Here is an 18,332-nt window from a genome sequence, read left to right on the forward strand (position 1 = left end):
CCTCAAGAGAATAGTGTTCAGATTGCCTTACGTACAAGGAACTAAACCTTCCCTTTATAGCACCTATGGATGCAATGCTTATTTTAATGCATTTTCTTTAACTGGTAGGTTTTAAGTCAGTGTATTATGTGAGAGAACCAAGGGTTAAAGCAGAGATTTTTACCATCCTCCTCAATTTGTTCTCTCAGAAGGTTTCTGTTAAAGTTATGTCAAGTCACAAAAACAGAAGTTATTTGCTTGCCAGCATCCCAATAGCTTTCCTTATAGCCCTCTATACATTACAGTATATGAAAATGGCATTATATGAGAGTATAAGGCAAAGCATTGTTTACTAGCAGTGTAAAGCCCATTGGGGTATTTAAAAGTAGAATAATGGGGTTAAATCCATGGGAACATTAATGTAGGTTTATTATTAAAATATCACTCTGCTTGACATTCAAAACATAAAATAAGGGATTGCTAAAAAGGTGCTTTACCCCCATGGGGATAGAATACATACCTGAATAATGACAGGATTCTTAAGAGTCAAGGCCATATCCAGGGCCTAGAAGACTGAACACCAGCCACCACAATTAACTTAAATTCTTTCAGAACTAATGAAACATGAAATTGTCCATGCAATAAAAATCAACAGAAAACTGATAAATTCTTTAATAGAAAGAAAATTTGAAGAGTAGGGAAAGCATGACGTCTGCAGTGAAATGGACCCTTTATTATTGTACAAGAATGTAAAAGGAAGGGCTTATTAAAAAGACAATTAAATGTGGGTAAGGCATGAATGACATAATGTATTAGAGCTCACCAAAGTACCTCTGCTGGAAACAAAGCTGAACAGCACTTGAACAGTATTCCAGAGACGGAAAAACCATCTGAGCAGTTTCCCTCAATAGCATCTATATATCTATTTCTCAAATGTGCAGATACCTAAATCTACAGATCGGGACCACACTAACACTAAAATGATTTTCCTGCAAACTAGGGGGATCCGCCAGGTTTGCAGAAAAATCTGAAATCTTTAAAAAAATACTTTGAGGGGTTTAAGTCCCTCCTCCCAAATAAAAAAGCAGCGTTTGTACATGCACAGAAAACACACTCACCTTCTTCAGGGCTGGCAGCATTGGTGTTTGGTAGATGCTCCAGGCCCAGCCACCGTAGCATCCAGGAGATGATACTCTGGGCCCAGTGACAGGGGAGCTGCTCTGAGCCTACAGCAGCTTCCAGACACTGCAGCTGCCACAGCAGGTAAGGTACGGTAAGATCGAGGGAGAAAGAGAGACGGGAATATTGACAAGAAGGGGAGGAGGAGAAAGAGGGAGAAATAGAGAGGGGGTAGGTTGACAGATAAGGGGATGGGAGAAGAGGGGGAAATAGAGAGGGAAGACATTGACAGAAAGAAGGAGCAGAAAGAGAGGTGGAGAAGATTGATAGAACGGGAGGGGTGACAAAGAGGGGAAAGAATTGTAGAGAAGCGGGGAGAGGGAAGGAAGCAAAGGGAGGAGGGATGCACCCTCCCTTAAAGTTTCTTGTGGGTCCCCATTTGCTGTTATATATTTGATGACTAAGCAATGGGGGGGGGCAGAGAAAGTATGAGCCTAAATCTTCTTGTGCTAGCAGACAGAAATACACATATAGGTGAAGCTAACTTTCCTGGGTGCCAGAATGGAGGCTGCCTCTTTAAAATAGAACCTGGTGACAGGAAGCAGATGAAATCTTAGGAAACCATAGTGAATACATAGGTTCATCATGCCTTTCCAAAATAAACAGGAACAGTTAAAAACTAAGATTTCATACTGGTAAGGATGCTATCTGCAGGTATATTTGCACCCACTTTTAAAAATAGGACTAATATTATCCCATATTAACTTCAGCCGTATAGTACTTCCGTGTTATACTGTTTACACTTCTGTGTCAGCCAAAGGTAAACAGATGTTCCTTTCTGCTCTGTACTCTGGCTAGCAATGTAAGCAGCAGTTATTCCTTGTTCCTGTGCACTGAGCAAATGATGCTGCTTTTGAATTGAAGTTGGTGTTCTAACTATTTCGGTCTGGGAAGACAGAAGTGCTTACATTCTGCTCACAGCTATGTATAATCTTTCTTGGAAGTGCCCATTATAAACTGTAGTAAACTAGTACTGGATCTTCTAGCACTAACTTAGCACGGGACTACCTGGCCAAGAAGGAGCACATCCAGCAGTAAAATGCTAGCACAAAATAATACATTACAGCCGAACACAGCTTGCTTTTAAATTGACCAACCTAGGCAAATGGATTTAGTGCCATTAGAATAAAGATTAGAGCTGCCAACCATTCATTAGTTTACTGAATTGACAAGTAGAACCACATTCTGGCAGCCAACCAACTCCATCCACTGATGCTCAGAACACCCTCTTACAGCCTCTAATTTTCCGCAGCAACAGTTTTCACCCCATGTACCCAAACAGAGTTAACTCCAAGTTGTTTCGGGTCTCTGCATCTAAGGGCCCTGAACCCCAATCACATATCCCTGCTGGTGATGACAACTTATCATATGACAGTTGCCCCTTACAAAAGGGGAGGGCTGAAATAAGGTAGAGACCCCTTCCAATCACACATCTCCATTCTAAGGAAGTGGAGTAATTTGAATTCTTTTAAAACTCTGAGAAAGTTAATGGACAATCCAGCCCAAATCTCAGGATGACCTCACAAAGTGGTTTCATGTAGATGTTGAAAAGCACAGGGGACAAGATTCATTGCTTTGTCCCATGTGTTCCTGAAGCTGTCTTCCTGTTTTCATTTCCCATAGCCCCTGAGTAAACCAAGGGGCTACCTGATCTCTACAATCTGAGAGAGGGTTCCTGGGTGTGATTGAGTCATTCACCTGGATTTCTTTTTTCCAGAGATCAATTAGGTCACCAACAGGAGTACCATCAACAGTAATGACTCTCAAGCAGGTAAATTCAAAGAGGATGAGGCACAGATCATTGCATTTGTGCTCTTTCAATCCCCTAATTCAGTGATCAACTCCTGGGTCAAGACCCTCAGATGAGTCCTGAAGCCTCACCTGTTGGGCTGTGAGCCCCTAGAGAGCTGCCATCTTTTTTGCCTGCAGCATGCATAGAGAGAAGAGAGCCACACCTCCTGCCTCTCTTTGTACAATGTTGAGAGCCACAGTAAGACAGCGAGCCCAAGGCACCCAGTGGTAGAAAGAATTATTCCCTGGCTCTGACTCTTTACTTGTTCCCTTCAATCGTATACCTACTGATACTTGGATTGTATTTCCTGTGACCTGTGAGGTCATATTTCTGGCTCCCCCTCTTCCTGTCACACTTAGTTATTTTAAAAATGTATTTAACACATCTTAGTCCACCTTCCCACCTAACACAGGTCTCCAAGGTGGTCACTGTAGCTCAGTATGTCCTGGATCTTGAATGGGTGAAGATCACTGCCTCATAGAGCAACCCTGAAGAGGCAAATGGGTTTTGGAGATGGTGTGACCCCTGCGCTGGCGTTAGTGGTACTGGTGCCGGCTAAATTGGCACTAATACCAGTGCAGGGCCACTTATGCCAGCGGCAGGGAGCCATGCAGCAGTGCCATGCAAGGGTGCCGGCACAGTTTCCATGGTGCGTCTTCCTGGTGTAAGGGCTTGCACCAGCGCCAAAGGGGATGTTCCTGGGGCGGAGCTGACTTTATTCAGCTTACTGAGCCCTTTCACCACGGGAATACCCCCCTTTGCCGGCACAAACTTGCAAAAGTGCCTGCAAAAGTGGTGGTGCAGCCCCATGAAACTGTATGGAGCAGTTTCATGGGGTTATCGCGGAAATCACATTTTTAGCTCGGCAGCAAGCCGCTCAGAAGCTGAACCATCCCCAAGCCCACCACAACTACCCCCCCTTAGGATTGCACTGTTAATTGATCATGCACTGACAAAACAGTTTATGCATCATCAAATAAGGCTACCACTATTCATATACCTAAAAGACCTTCTAATATATAATTATTTCATTTGTACAAACAAAATTTGACCACAAGTTTTATCACATGTTCTCTAATATTCAAAACCAGTGTATTTTGACTGTATAAATGCAGAATATAAAATCAATATCCATAGTATTTAAGCATGCCTATTTTTGGACTTGCTACTACATTCCTTCCCAGAACTGGGAAAAGGGTTTCTCTGCCAAAGAATTTAAGTTGGCAAAGACCCTTCCTTTTGGCTTCTGGCAGCTTGCCCTGAACTTGGGCAAATATAATTTGGAGCAATTATTGTTGCCTTTTACTGTCATCTTTGCTTTGTTTAAATGCTTAAAAGGCTGTAAAGTACCCCTCTTAACACATTTCTCATATTTTAAGGGTTTAATTTTAGCATTTGCCATACCAAGTTAGCTGTATTAATTCTCTCTTGAAAGAACGTAATCATACTGTTTCCTATAGGATCAATAAACTCACATGTCACCACTCTTCCTGAAATGTGTCTAGAGTAAATATTGTTTCAAAGTGTGAGTATATGCATGACCTTACATGTAATAAACATAATAATCTGTTTTATTAAATAATGCAGCAATAGCTATTGTGGGACTCCTCTCAGAACAGGAGAAACAGTTCTTAGACATTATTCCTTAGATCTGTGTTCTGCATATTCTAACATACCCAACCAAATTCTCTTGCTGCAGCTCGTATTACTTACTAATAGAAAAGTAACTTTTTTGTGTTAATTGGCACATTGCTTTCCTTGTTCAGTAAACCAAGAACATCCATATGGGCAGATTGTATAGATGCCCATTCACAGTAAGTGCCCACTGGTACTCTGCAAAATAAGACATCAGTTTGCGGGCATTTAGGGTCATGATCCCTGCCTCTGTATAGGATCCTAACAAAAATAGTTATTCCTAGACTGCAGGACTGTACAAAGAATTCACTGTTGGGTATTTTGAGTAAGATGTTAGTAGTAATCCTCTCAGTCATTCTCTGACACCACCATATTCTGCTGCCTTTTCACTGTATAGTACTACAACATTTTATAAGCCATATTCCTGGGATACATCTGCAATTTATGTTTCATATTTCCATGTTCTCAAATTCTAATATGCCCTTACGGAGGACAATATTTAGGTGTATTCTACATGCAAGACCTTCACATCTTCAACCACATGTTACTAAATCAATGCAAATTTTCATGTTAGAGCCAAGGGAGGTAGTTCTATCTGGTGTGAGTAGGGTTGCCAACCTCTGGGTAGTAGCTGGAGATCTCCCACTATCACAACTGATAGAGATCAGTTCTGGAGAAAATGGCCGCTTTGGCAATTGGACTCTATGGCATTGAAGTCCCTCCCCTCTCCAAACCCTGCCCTCCTTAGGCTCCACCCCAAAAATCTTCAGGTATTTCCCCATCCAGAGCTGGCAACCCTAGGTGTGAGACAGCAAGATTAAGAAAAGAGAGAACTCTGCCAACCTAGGATTTCATAATATATGACATCTCAGAGGGATTAATGAAAAAGAATGTCTTCCAAGTTTTACACAAGACCTACCCAGTCACTACTCTTTATAGTCTGTGTATCTGCCTGCACAACACCAACACCTTTCTAATACAAGTTTCTCACTGGCTTCAGCACCAAATTAGCTGTAAAGAGGTAAAAACAACTTTTCTAGAGCCATGAAACCATGTTCTTAGACTACCCTACACTGGATGGTTCTATCATTTACCAAGAACAACTTTTGCTGCTCATCACACCTCCCTCATTCCTACAAATACCAGTGTTTCTAAAAACAAGTAACATCTAACATCAGAATCTCTCCTTCCTAGGAAAGAGTGATATGCACTTGATACACACAAGACATCCCTCTGACATACGTTGGTGGAAATCACATCACTTGATTTAGCATAGAAAAAAATTCCCCAGAAAGGAATAGTGTACATGTTCACTTAAGTATTTCAGAAAGAAGACAAAAATGTGGAGAACAATATTTAAGATGAGCAAGCTGACAAATACTTAAAGCCTGTAACCAAGTCAGTAATTTTAATTCTTTCAAAACAGATTCCACTCTCACCTTTACTTTGCAAAGCAGAAGAAAACTGTAAGTATATCCCTCACTGGTTTAGAACTGTGTTTTGGCAATTACAGAAGTTACGCCTTATCAAAACAACTATCTCTTTACCTTAGAGAAAATGCAAAGAAAAAATACACAGTTCAATTTTCTTTTATGTTAACCTCTTTGGACAAACTTGATATAACCCCTGCCCCAAACATCCGTATCCTGACAACCTTAAGGAAGGCATACACTTCAAGAAATGTATCATTGCATTCCAAGCTTTTGGAAATAACATCTCTGAATCTCTCATTCCAAGACCTTACTGTATCCAAGCGCAAATGGTATTCCATGCTCCTGCTTTAAAATTGAGAATTAAAGCCTCCCGCCAAAAAATAAGCATGCAGACAAAAGAAAAAATCCATAGCTGTCCTATGCAAGAGAAAACCAAGCTGAAAAACAACATATTTATCCACAGCAGAGGTAAAGTAAAAATAGAGACTTTCCTCAGGCATTAGTCTGAGTATTACTTTGTCAGAGAACACTGGTATCTTTATGTTAACAGTCGCAGTAGCAACAGAAACAACCAAGAGACATCAACCTAGGTAGGAGAAGCTAACTTCCATTTGGGTAGTTAAAACATACAGACACATGAAGTATGAATTTAAAGATTACCTAATGCTTAGTCCTCTCCCCCAATTCCCCCTCATTCTGTCGTCTTTTACTTACCATTCTATGAAGAAGAAAGTTCAGAACGGTGCAATATTTTGTTTGCAGGAAGTGTGAAGCATACTTTTCTCAGCCTTAAAGGGAATATGTTCTCCTTGACACATAAGTAGGCAAGAAGCCCAGGGGTTGCTACAGAGAATTTATTTATACTCATTTGGAATTTCCTGACAAAACCGTCTTCTGCCTGCCAGACTCAACTAGTGGAGTTCTCAGGACCTTTCCCGGCTCTTCACATCATCCAGTACAAAATAATCACTCAGAAGATTACCACAGCTCTACGACTGAAATCACATATTGTTTACGATGAACAGTCACACTTTTCTGAGCATATAAAACAAGCCAAACTGGAGAAGGAAAGAAAAGAAGCGGGGGTTCAATCACCCAGCCTAATTTCTTCCCCACTTGATGAGTAGGAGGGCAAAGAAAGTTTTATTGAAACAATCTGAGCAGGAAAATTCCCTCTTGTAACCATATCTTGGTTTGCACTCAAATCATTCTGGTTTCCTCAGCCATACGCAGTCTGCTTATTCTTGTTACCATCCAGCACAACTTGTAATTTGAAAGCTAAATATAAAGCTTATTGTGTCTGTGATGGGTGCAAGCAATTTTGCTTAGGGATGTGGCCAAAAGAATGGCAAGTGCATTTTTATATACAAGGGGAAAGGGAAACTGTCTATCCCTCTCAATAACAAGAATTTACTTTTACTTGCATTTTTATCTCCCATACACAATGATAAATATAATGTAATCTGTCTAATAGTATACTACAGATCCCACAGTTCATGTGCCATAAGAAATATTACTGAACTTCACATAAATCTTTCATTTTTCTGCCCATACCGGCACATTAAGAAAACAGTAACCCGACTGTTTTGCTTTAGTAGATAATTTACAATTTAGGTCAGTTGTCATGAGAGAGTACAAAGTCTTCAGACTTTCAGTGAAACTTTACCTAAAGTCAAATCACATAATTTGGTAAAGAGTTTTTGTAATAGTATTAGTTTGAGCAAAACCATCTTAATACAGTCTAAAAGGAACATCATCTTCCTCTCCAAGTTCCATATTACTTATGTAGCAAGTGTATTTGCTGACTCTTTACCTCTTGAGCAAAGACAAACACACACACACAAAAACCAATAACAATGTCGTATAAAGCATGGTCAGAAAACGGTTTCAGGTGTGTGCCATAAATTCAATTGCACTCATCCAAAGACAGCAATAGTTAAACACTTGACTAAAGGTAAGTTTTGGGTTTTTTGCATGATGAAACACTCAGCTACTGCTTGATGGTGCAAGGATATGGAAGTTTACTAATGTATCAGTTATCACTCCCAGTCTGCCCAGTTTTTGACTACCAGACAAGTTTCCTAGCAGCTGATCCCAGTACAATCATAAAAACAGGATGGGACAAAGTGTGTCTGAGGGGTGGGTGCAGGGACGTGGCTTCCCATGGCAGCAATCAATCGCCTTTAATTTAGAAACTTGCATTATTTAGGACTTAATTATACAAGAAACGTGACTTGAGATATCATCGCTGCAAACAGCAAGGACAGGATAAGTCGAAACAAAAAGCTTAATGACTTAAAAAGAGTTGAAATCCAGGCAATTGTTCTCCAGAGATGCAGGAGAGAAAGAGAAAATTAGAATGCTTAGGTGGAAGATGGAAGTGGCATGGTATAGCCCAATCTCATCAGATCTCAGAAGCTAAGCAGGATCAGTAGAAGAAGAAGCAGGATCAGAAGCAGCAGCAGCAGAAGAGTTGGTTTTTATATGCCAACTTTCTCTACCACTTAAGGGAGAATCAAACTGGCTTACAATCACCTTCCCTTCCCCTCCCCACAACAGTCACCCTGTGAGGTAGGTGGGGGCTGAGAGAGCTCTATGAGAGCTGTGACTGGCTCAAGGTCACCCAGCTGGCTTCATGTGTAGGAGTGGGGAACAAATCCAGTTCATCAGATTAGCGTCCACAGCTCATGTGGAGCAATGGGGAATCAAACCCGGTTCTCCAGATCAGAGTCCACTGGTCCAAACCACCGCTCTTAACCACTACACCATGCTGGCTCTTACTTGGATAGAAGACTACCAAGAAAGGCTCTGCAGAGGTCGGCCCTGGCAAATCACCTTTGCGTCTCACTTGCCTTGAAAGCCCCTGGCTGGGGTCACCATCAGTCAGTTGTGACTTGACAGCAGTTACATACATATGGGAGGGGAAGAGGTGTGTGCATAAAAGGGAGGATGTGAATGTGCATTTAAGCAGTGGTGGCATGATTTTTTTAATCAGTTATAGGTTTCTTTCAGCATTAGACACAACTCAATATCATCCTTGCCCACTTTTCCTTCAGACATTAGTCTCAACTGTATTTCGAACTAAAGTTGAAGGGAGTGGATAATCAGAAATACCTCTATATATTCCTTCTCATGATAAATTACTAGCCAAATGAATATTAAGGCCTACTGATACCGAAGGCATAAGTATGTACTCTCAGCCTTTTAGACTGTTGTGCAATTGAGTAAACAAAGCCAATTACCATTTACAGCAAAAACAAAAAGCAAGGGCAATGAACAGCTCTAAAGGGATAGAAAACATAATCTGCTTGAACCAAACAGACAATTCATCTTATAGATAAATGTCTAATTGATGGGCTAGCTAGGGGGAGGGGAAGCACTCCAGTGCAAATGCTATATTGTGCCTACTCTCTCTCATAAAGTCCTGAAAAAAGGAGTTTTGATTCTTGAAAGCTTGTGTGTGTGTGTTGGTCTCTAAGGTGCTACTGGACCTGAATCTGCTGTTGAACTGCAGACCAACACGGCTACCCTCTGAAACTGCCAAACAAATTACCCATCCCCTGCTTGAGAAGAGAACAGTAAGCAACTGTGCAAGCTTCAGAGTTCAAATGGGGGAAAGGCAGTTATATAATGTCACACTAATTGATTTATTGGCATACTAATTAATTACGTTTTCACTTCACCATTCCTCAAAAGAATTCAGGCCCTACTTCTTTTTATCCACATAACAAACCAATGAGTAACATTAGGCTGAGGAAGAGTGATAATGATGGGTGTGCAGCTTCCCCCCCCCCCCCCCGGTATTTTTCCGATTTGGGCTTAATAAACCTAGAAATTTTCAAAAAACCGAAAAAGCGAAATACAATAGATTCAGCATTTCTGGCAAATCAAAAATTTTCAGGTTTATAAAACCTGAACCTGAAAAATACAGGCTTAGAGCTGAATGCTGGGCAGCCCAGCGTTCAGTTCTGCAGTATTGGAGGGTATAAATCAACGCTGCTTGCAAGCTCATCTGAAGTAGTGCTCATCTGAACCCTGGAATATTCAGATTGGTGTTGCTTCCAGGGAGAAAAATGGTGGTGGGGCCATAGCGGCCCTGAATAATGCCGAACAAATTCGGCATTATTTGGGATCTGTTTTTTCGGTTCCCTTTATCTGCTGCCATATTTTTTTTACCAGTTTAAAAAACCCCGAAAAATACAGAAAAAGTATTTTGGGGGGCTTTTTTTCATTCAGCTTTAGCCAAAGGCACACCCCTAGTGATAACCCTAATGTCAGTCTGTAATCTTCACAGCAGCCCTGACCTGGATGGCCCAGTCTAGACTGATCTCATCAGATCTCAGCAGCTGAGCAGGATAGGTCCTAGTAAGTATTTGGATGGGAGACCACTAAGAAACTCCAGGGTCATTACACAGGCAGTGGCAAACCACCTCTGAACGTCTCTTGCCTTAAAAACCCTATGAATTCTCCATAAGTTGGTTGCAACTTGATGCCACTTTCCAGCACCAATCTTCACAGCAGAATCGGGATTTTAGTTTGGGCGTTCCAAGTCCAATGGTTGATGAACTGTGGGTTGATAATTACTTTGCAAGCAGACCCTGAAAAGCAGTATAACTTGAGAAACGGGTCCCACTGCAAAAAGTAAAGTAAGGTCTGTAAGGTTATTTGTAAGGTTATGCTAGAAGCCTAAACTTTATGGAAATGCTTTTCAAAAGAGTGCACTGCTGATGATGAAACCAACTTCTAAATACCGCTGGAGAAGCAATAGTTTATGAGAGGGATTACTTATATAATCTAAATGCCTGTGAACTTCATACAGGAGGCAGTAAAGATAGCAAATAATTATATTAGCATAACTAGGATCTTTCCATATTAATTATGAAAATAACAATAATCATGTATATTTCTGAGAGATGCCAGTTTACCATGTGAGGGAAATAGGGGGAGTTAACTGGATATACAGGGGGAAAGGGAGAAAAAGCTAACATTGGTGCATTATCTTAGTTCTATATTTACAGTATCCTTGCTGGTGTCCAAACTTAGTTACTCAGGACAAAACAAACTTTAAATACATCATGGGTAAAGAAAGCTTAACATATCACAAGTGAAGCAGTCCTCAAGAACTGTCAGTATATTCACCATTAATAAATATAATGCTCAGTAAAGCTTCAATATTGACATATTCACATTTCTCAAGACACACAAAACACAACAAACCACAAGATTACACTTTCAACATCTGGTCACCACATGAGGCAGTCCTGGCATTATAACTTTGTACTGCTTTCCACTGCACATTTAGTTGGGACTAATCCCCTCCTAACTCCATGATTTTGTTCTGAGTAATTCACAGGACCAGGATGCATGCCCCAAATTTTCCAAGATACTAGACTGGGTCAACTCAAACCGAGCAGGGGGGAGTGCTCACCCATCAAGGGCGTCCGTATATACCCCCTGGACCCTTGAGATTGGAGGTCCTGCAGCTCTCCCATGATGTGAGACCGGCTGGGCACTTTGGACGCTACAAAACCCTCTGCTTGCTCACCCGGGAGTTTTGGTGGCCCCGGATTCAAGCTGATGTGGCCCAATATGTCAGCTCCTGTGACGTCTGCCGGCGGGCTAAAAACCAACCAGGGAAGCCCACAGGCCTGCTTCAACCCCTGCTGACTCCAGCAGTACCCTGGCAGGCAGTGTCTCTGGATTTCATTACTGACCTCCCAATTCCAGTGGCTTCAGCAGCACCCTTGTAACTGTGGACCTCCTGACCAAGGTGGCCCATTTCATTCCCTGCACTGGCCTTCCCACCGCCAGTGAGACAGCGCAGCTCTATAGTGAGGGGGAAAAGTATTTGATCCCTTGCTAAATTTGCCCGTTTGCCCTCTGACGAAGAAATGACCAGTCCATAATTTTAATGGTAGGTTTATTGTAGCTGTGAGAGACAGAATAACAACCAGGCACTCCACACCGTCCTTCGGGACCAACTTCAGGAGGCTAAGCAGGCATATAAGGCACACGCCGACATGAAGTGATGGCCTAGGGAGGACCTCAAAATCGGAGACAAGGTCTGGCTGTCTACCCGGCATCTCCGTAGCCAACGCCCATCTCAGAAACTAGATGCCCGATTCATTGGGCCCTTCCCAATCACTGAGCAGGTGAACCCCATGGCAAATCGGCTAGCCCTTTCACCCACCCTTCACATACACCCAGTGTTCATCGTTCCCTTCTGGTCCCCATTGCACCTCCGCATCCGCTTCGGCCTCTGGCTCCAGGTCCTCTACCCATCCTGGTGGAAGGATACCTCGAATATGAGGTGGCACAGATCCTGGACTCTAGGAGGCGACGTGGACAGCCCCAGCATCTGGTAGACTGGAAGGGCTACGGGCCTGACAACCGTTGCTGGGAAAACGCAGATTATGTCCATGCACCTGCCTTGATCCAGCAATTCCATCGGGCCTACCCCTGGAAGCCAGGCCCAGCCCCGCAGCAGGGGGAGGGCCCTGAGGGGTGTGTCATGGCCCAGCCTTTGCTCAGCGACAGTGAGAACTCCTCAGAGGAGGAAGGACCCAGTATAGCACAACCACAGCTGTCAACAGACAACCAACAAGGAGACCAAGTGCAGGCCCTCCCAGAGGTGCAGCCGACCATCAGCTCAGAAGCACCTCCACCTCCTGACCCTGAGCCAGTAGCCCAGACCCCAGGCCCAGCTCCCCAGGGTCACCAGCACCCTTGGAATCCCGCAGCAAACAACTGAGAACAGAACTGCTCACTCGAAGATGGAGTGCTCGCCTGGCTGTTCAACGTCAGCTGCAGATGGAAAGCAACAGCGACGATGAGTAGTTGCAGGACTGTTCTTGAGAGGCGGGCGGCCCACCCCAGCACTGGGCTATAAATCCTCCAGACAGGAGCTGGTGAGCGTGGAGCAATACATTCGATAGGCATTGAACTAGCTGACACTACCTGATTTATATTCTGTGACCTGACCTTGGACCGGCAAACCCTCCTGTGAATCTTTCTGGCGCCCTTTTGACTCCGGACTGTTTTGACTCTGCTTTACGGACATTCCTTTGGCTTGTAAACCGAAGGCTGGGAGAGATGCTGTACCCTGACACCAGGCAGGCAGGCAGGCCAGTGTTCTGGGCCTTCTCCTGGGCTAGAGAAAACCTGTGACACAGATCTAAAGCAATTCCATGCTTCCAGGATTCCCAGGAGCCCCGTGAATAGGGGTGGCATGGAATTGCTTTAGATCCATTCTGCCAGCCTTGGCAGCATAGATCTAACTGAAGCCCACACTGTGCCACTTCCCTGGGGCTCGGGGAAGCCACGCCGGGGGGGGGGAGCTTCACTGAGATCCATGCTGCCAAGGGTTTTCCGGATTTTTCAAACTTTTTCAGGTTTAATTAACCCGAGTGCACCGTTTTTTACTGGGCGGGGGGGGGATGGTGCACACCCCTACTCTCTAATTAATAGGTCTTCCTCACTAAAGAGTAAGCGAAGGTATTACAATGGGGAAAAGAACTATCAGCTTAGATCATTGCAGCTGAAGACGGGAACACAAATTAAGGAAAGGTTTATCGGTGAGCGGGAAGGAGAGAAAGAAGCAGGAAAAGAAGTGAGTATATGGGGGCTGCCAGGAGAAGAGAAAGAAAAAATAGTGTTGGGAAGGGGAAACAGGAAAATGAAGTGATCCTTGCAAGTCCTAGTGTGTTCCCCACTTGTAAAATATCTGCAACAGAGTGACATACAGGACTAAGGCAAATATTTATGTAAACCCAGGGGAAAACCCAGACTTTCAGAATACAAAAACTTAGAATACAAAAAAAGAAGCCACAGGTAGGGCAACACTTCCAACAGTAACAGCAACACTGTGCATTCAGGTGACATGTGATGTTGCAAAAGCAACTTAAAATGGTCCCTGAAAAATTAAGCGGCAAAAGGGACATGCAGAGTGGAGCCACCAAGAGGGGGAAGAAAATTTGTGAGTGTGTGAGTCGAGAGGCTGGGGTGACGAGTCAGTAAATCAAATCCACCCTGCTTGGCACAGACCTCTGATAAGGGTCATAGCGGAACAAGTAACAATTACATTCTGAGAGCTGTCCCTTGGAGGATATAGATTTTATTTAAGAGGCTACACTTAAGCATACTACCAATTTGTATTTGTACTCTTTAAAAACCTCTTATCCATATAATTTCCATTTTGTTTTTCACTAGATAGAAACATGGCTGGGATGACTTAGAAAACTTTGGTATCTCCTCTCTGTGGTTTTTTTTTTAAATAGCAGAATCTGTTTTATTAAAGTAGTCCATCATTTAAAAGTATATGTAGTTGTGGTTTAAAAAAAGAAGACAACCATACATTAAAATGTTAGCTACATGTTGTATGAGTCTTCTGTTGCTTCTGAATAGGGTGACTTCCTGTATCTTTGAAATGTCCCCTCTGCTTTAAACATCTGGCCTAGCTTGATTGTTATAGTGGCAAGAGATGGAAGAAATTTCTTGATCCAAATTCTTTGATTTTTTTTAAAACTAGGCAGCAATTAGAAAATGGAATTAAAGTAATAAGATGTGAACATCAATCCATGATTTTGAAGGCATGCATTTTGTTGGGTGGGGGATTCCCCAGAACACTGTCTGGGCAGAACAGGTATCCACTTAGAGATGGTCAAAACTTTCTTCATTCATTCCCCTTCCCCTTCCCCTGCCAACATCTAACACTCATTTCACATCTCAATTAGGTAAATAAATGAAAATTGGGTTTCCACCAGTTTTCCAAATAGGCACTCAAACCACCTTTCTGCAGTAAGGCACTCAGGTTTAAAAACAACAACAACGAACCACAATAAGACTCTCAATGCAGTTCAAAATAGAAGCAAGAATCCAGCAATACATCCTAATATATTAAAATAAATACATTTTATGCATTAAAAAGCATAGGTAAATAGGATGAACTTCTGCTGCCATGTACAAGATGTTAAAATAGGTTTCAGGAAACATGTAGGGAGAAGTTGTCTCTACCTGAAAGCAGGGTTACTTGAATAAGGACTGTTAATAAAGTTCTTGTAACTGGCAGGATTGTAGAAGATCAAGCAATGCTTTATCTCTGTTGGTAAGATCTGATTTATACCAACCAGATATATATGAAGCAAGGCCCAGTTTCAGTTTTTACAGCAGGGGTGTCAATCCCCAGACCCGTGGGCCGGATCCGGCCCCTGGAGGGCTTTTCTCCGGCCCTCGAGCCAAGGCAGCCAGCCCCCATTCCCCCCTCCCTTTGTAAGTTTCTTAGGGCCGCGGTCCCGCTCGGCCAGCCAGTGACCTCACCCCGTCCTTTCCAAGTGCAGCAAGGCCCGAGCAGCCCCGCTCGCCCCCCCCCCCCACTCACCTCGCGAGGTGAGGCTGAGGGCACGCTCTGGGTGGCCACTGCCCGTGCAGCCAAGGCAGGTCTGCAGGGCTGGAGGAGCATGCGGGGCCGGTTTAGGCTGCTGTCAGGCTCCCTTCCCTCCAGGGTGGCTGTGTCTTGCACCCCTCGCCGCCTCCTTCTCCGCTGACCCCACCCATCCTTTCCAGGCTCAGAAAGGCCTGAGCAACCCCACTCGCCCCCTCCACGTACTCACCTCGCCCTGATGTAAGCCCCAGTAGCCCTGGGACAGCAAGTAAATGGTGTCCTGCTTATTAGGTGATTAACTGAATAAGATAACATACTTCTTCTCAGGAAGGGGTCGATTCTAAGAGCATAATAATTCAAAGGCACTGACCTGCTTCACAGGGGAACTGATCTCTATCGGCTGGAGATCAGTTTTAATAGCAGGAGATCTCCAACTAGCACCTGGAAGCTGGCAAACCTACCGCTCCTAGTGACTAAACCCAGCTATACCTGGAAGAGAAACTGGCTATATAAACTTGCAGTGAGAGTGAGGTCAGTGTGGGATCAATGTGTCTGCATGTTAGTGGATGATCCTGCCTAGGAATGGTGATTGTGAGAACCTGTTGGCTGACTTTGAACTGGGCCTGGACTCTGCTGATTGGATTCACCCCTGACTGCTCTTGGGTGGGAACTTTTGTCCTGACCTTGGCTTGTGTTTTGGACTTTGTATTCTTGGACAGACCATACTGCTTATCTGTTGCCAGGGCTGTGGGTTGAAGTGGTGGTTTGGACAGACCATACTGCTTATCTGTTGCCAGGGTTGTGGGTTGAACTGTCCCTATCTGGTAAGTGGGACACAAAGTTTGTTGAAGAGTTTGTTTTGAATCTGCATAAATCTGAAATCCACTGAGATAAAAGCAGAAATTCAGAACTGGTATCTACTGATCTTTTAGAAACTGACTCTGATGACAGAAAAGCTTGATAGTAGTATTATATAGGATAAGTGCTGTTGTTTAAATGAACTGGGTTTCTTATGGCCATAAAATGGGTTTCATAAGAGCCAGGGTGTTGTAGCGGTTAGAGTGATATAACACTATCTGGCAAACCCAGGCTAAAATCTCCACTGTGCCATGCAATCTGCTGGGTGACCTTGGGCCAGTCATATACACTCAGCCTATCCTACCTCACAAGGTTGTTGTGAGGATAAAATGGAGGAGACTGTTGTAAGCTACTTTGTTGTAAGCTACTGGGGAAAGAGGCAGGGTATAAATGAAGTAAATAAATTTATCTATAGCTATTATATTTAAAGTGTTACGATGCTACAGTATTGAACATTAATGTGTGTATTCCACATGGGGACAGACTTGTGAAGTTTTCCAATTTCCAGTTGTTTTCCAGTTGCCGTAAAACATGACCAGCCCCTACTTCAGCCTCTCTGTTGTTCATAATCCTGCACAGTTTCTCCCAGTTACATCCCTCTGTCATCAGATTCCACTCTCCTTCCTCTCAATAGCAGACTTGATATTTTTTGCCAAAAGGAACAAACGAAACCAGGATGCCTGATCAGAAGTGGGGGGAAACTAATTAAAGATCCTTCTAACCCTGGCTCTACAGTTATTTCACTATTAAATATAGGTTACACGATCTTTATAGTAATATTTTCAAAAGGCTAAATATAATACTAGGAAATTATACAGTTAAATCAAACTAGTTTTCTTACAGGAAGATAATTATCTGATAACACTAGATGTGCAGTTTCTATTATTCATTAAACATCCTTAAGAAGAGAAAAATCCTTACTAGTCTCTATTGTTGTGGAAAAGGCTGTTGATTGACTTGAGTTGTAATTTTTTCTTCAAACTCCAAAAAGTTTTAATGTAAGAGGTGCATGTCTAGATATTGTTAAATGCATTTCTAATAAACTAAGAGCTATTCTGCAAACAATAAATACACTATCTCATTAACTTGTGGGATGCAACAAGGTTGCCTGCCTTCTGCATTACTTTTTCCTATTTGTATAGAACCTTTTGGTACTTAAGATTACATCTAGGAAAGAAATGAAAGGGTATTAGTACGTAGCAAACAATATAAAATAAGCTTATATGCAGAAGATATTGTAATATAACTTCTAAATCCTTTGCATTCTTTGGGAAATACTTGAAATGTTGCAAAGAATATGGAATAGTATCTGATAAATAAGTCTAAACAATAAATAATAAGAGGATAGAGACTTAAAATTTAGAATACTTTCAGTATTCAGTGTTCAAACACTGATAATTATACCTAGGGATCTGGATCTCTTCTAATCCAGTGTACTTATATAAAAACAACTATACGAAAATCATGGTTGTAAATTAAAAGGTTTATTGTATTTTATCATGTTGCAAACTTCTAGGCTCCATCCCACATCAAAGTTCAATGTCCAACATATGAGGTTGAACATAATAGATTTTTACGGACAATATTATCCCGCTTTCCAGGAAGGTCAGAGCAAGAAAAACTAGTTATATTATTGAGAGACAAATTTATAATTTTCCAAATGGCAAGATTTGCTGTCACCATCATGAAGCATAAAAAGATAATGGGGCATGTTGACCAAATTTGTCTGACTCAAGACTGCTTCACTCTGGGTCACTTGTTATCTTTTATTTGTTCTGGGACTGTATGTTCTTTCTTCCTTATTATTAGATATATATGTGTTTAATGATGAATTTGTATTTGCATTTTAATATTCTATGGTAAATGTCTAATTTTAAATATTATGTTAAATTATGTTACTATTTTAATTTTATTGTGGCGAAATTTCTACCTTATTCTGTCTTGTTGCTATGTCTTTTTTTGCTAATGCAATAGACTTGATGATGATGATTAAGTGACCCATAATTGTAATGCCAGTGTACATGCCAACAGGAGCATCTGTATAACACTGAAAGTTATGAAATGACAACACCATGGT

This window comes from Euleptes europaea, chromosome 4, assembly GCF_029931775.1.
Source record: "Euleptes europaea isolate rEulEur1 chromosome 4, rEulEur1.hap1, whole genome shotgun sequence".
NCBI classification, from domain to species: domain Eukaryota; kingdom Metazoa; phylum Chordata; class Lepidosauria; order Squamata; family Sphaerodactylidae; genus Euleptes; species Euleptes europaea.